Source organism: Acomys russatus, chromosome 23 (assembly GCF_903995435.1).
Source record: "Acomys russatus chromosome 23, mAcoRus1.1, whole genome shotgun sequence".
NCBI lineage: Eukaryota > Metazoa > Chordata > Mammalia > Rodentia > Muridae > Acomys > Acomys russatus.
In genome coordinates this window covers 51,753,565-51,756,351 of record NC_067159.1, presented here as the reverse complement: position 1 = coordinate 51,756,351, position 2,787 = coordinate 51,753,565, and positions in this window count along the sequence as shown.

Sequence of the window (2,787 nt, the reverse complement as noted above, 5' to 3'; positions counted from 1 at the left end):
TTAGAGGAAGGTTAAGCACCTGGAAGCTAAATGGTAAATTAACCTGGAGTAAGTGGTGGAAAGACAGCAAAGGAGCCATTGCTTCAACAAGGTGGAAGAGCAGAAACCAAGCATGAACGTCTTCACAGAATGCCACATGTGGGCATGGCATTGAACATGTACACACACACACACACACACACACACACACACACACACACACACACATCACCCATCCTGTAGGGTGTGCGTCTTACTCCATATATGGCCAGAGGGAGGCAAAGGGAAAAGAAGAGCAAGGACTCAACTGATTCATCCAAGAATGATCATGTCAGATGCCAAAGAGGGTCAAGGCTTAAGGTCCTAATGTGCATCCCAACTGAGTGTTTCAATGTTTTCTCTAAAAACTATTTATGTGGCATCTGTCAGGACCTCACAAATGCAGATGGTAGAATGCATTCCTGGAAACACAGTCCTGCTTTATAAAAATTCTATGGTCCAAACTTTTACCCATAAGGTCATGGGACAAAAGTCCAACTTAAGTATGTAAAATACTCTGGATTTCTTTATTCAAAGAATTAACTTTTCCCTTATAAAGATCTGAAATATCCATAGTTCTACTTGTCTCCAGTGTTTTCTACATAGTAAGTACTTACTTGTACTCTAGCAAGAGACAAATCAATTCACTCTGTAGTCTCCAGTTGTTTCTGCCACAAAAAATAGGGCCCTTGGCTGCTTTTGCTTCTATTTAACAAGTATGCGTTAATTTTGATAATTTGCAGAGTTTAAAGAACAGCAGTTCTGTTTGTGTAAATCACAAGATTTAATTAGAGAAGAGGAATCCAAATGGTGCAAATAAAAGTCTTTGCATAATAAAAAATTAATTGTCTTTAAAAATATGACAGTGATCCAGTATTCTATTACACACCAGTGGAAAGTACTGCAAGCAGCAGTGTGCAGGGCTCCCCTGTAATCAGGGCTGCACTGGAACGCACTAGAAGGCTAGAACGATGTCTTTGCTCCATTACTGATGAGGGGCTTCAAGTCCTTTCTTGCAGCATTTGGACCATTTTCCATGAGCCCCTTAGGAAGGCTTGTGAACCTTGTGTTAAAGACCAGATTGTGGCGGAGAATAGAATGTCTTAGCGTTTGTAGTAGATGAGCGTTTTTGGGGTCCGATAAGTAGACGGATTTGTTCTGTTGTCAAAAAGCACTGTCACACAGAAGCCCTGCCACCTGGCATTAGCACCTCATGGGAGACATCTCTGTGCATTCTCTGTGGAATACACAAGGGCAAACTGCTCAAGTCTATGTGGGCCTATTGGATTTCCAATCATTCAAGTGTTTCAGTGTCTATTTTCATACAAATTTTATGGAAAAATTTACTTATGAGTGAACATTGTGTTACGTTATTTGTTAATATAATGTACTTTCCAAGCATAGAGTGAAAAATGAATGCATGTAAGTTCTCAAGTAAAACCTTGTAATTTTTTGTAGTGTTTTATATCATGAAAATATACTTCACATATATTATGTTTCTGATTATAGCAATTTTGCCAAGAATCTCACAGGAGCAAGTAGTGTTTGGCATGAGAAAGGAATTTATAAAGCTTAATGTTGAACAATTACTGTCAGCACTATTGCTAAAATCAATAGGTTTAACTTTTATAAATTAAATAAATATAAAATAAATAAATTGAAATTAAATTTTATTAGATAGTTATGTTATTTCATAGCTTTATTATATTTTAAATTTTAATGTCATGTTTAGCTGTCATCCAATTATGTATACATCAATTTATTAAGGAAACACAATGGTATAAAGCATTCATTGTCTCAAATTGCTATGTTAGTCATGAAATATGGAGCAAAGAGCAAAGGAGCCGTTAGTACCAAATTCCCGGATCATTCCACTAGTAAAACAGGTTAGGCAGGTATTTCAAGATGCAATTTTACTAACATGCAATTATTATAATGTTAGGGTGGGGGCAGATAGCTTTCAGTTATGTATGTATATATATATATATATATATATATATATACATACACATATATATGATTAGCAAACTTTAACATACCACTTAAATAACTAATTGTTATTTATTGATAGTAAACAACAATTATTCTTTTCATAGAGTAAATGAAAAGCTGTACAGGCCTTAATAAAATACTTAAAAACTTACATCGATTTCACAGCTTTGGATATATACTTTATACATTTTATATCATTAAATAGAAGTATAGCAGAGTCATTCATAGGGACGAAAAGTATAAAACCATGCCTTCAACTTCAGTTAGCATAATTCCTAAGCAGATGTTTATTTCTAATAATGCTTATTTTTAATCATATTTATTCTTCCATAGATAAAACTAATACTTACTGTGGATTACGTGATCATGTTTGCTGCTCTAAAACTATGAAATGAATTGAAGCCCCAGTAAAGAGTGTAAATGTCAGATGAGATCAGCTTCATCCAGGGCTTAGGAATTAAGGCAAAGTTTGACAAGTGGGATATTATAAAACTAAAGAGCTTCTTTAGAGCAAAGGGAGTGATCGATCCAGTAGAGAGCAAATTCACAAACTGGAAGAGAATCTTTTCCAGTCACGTATCTGATAGAGGATTAATATCCATTATGTAAAAATAACTAAAAGCAAACAAACAAACAAAGAACCAATTAAAAGCATGGACAATGTTCTTGAACACTCAGTTCTGAAAATAAAAATAAAACGAAAACGTCTAAGAAATATCTTATAAGGTGTTCAATATCCTTAATAACCACCAGATTTAGTGTAAAACCTGGATTGTA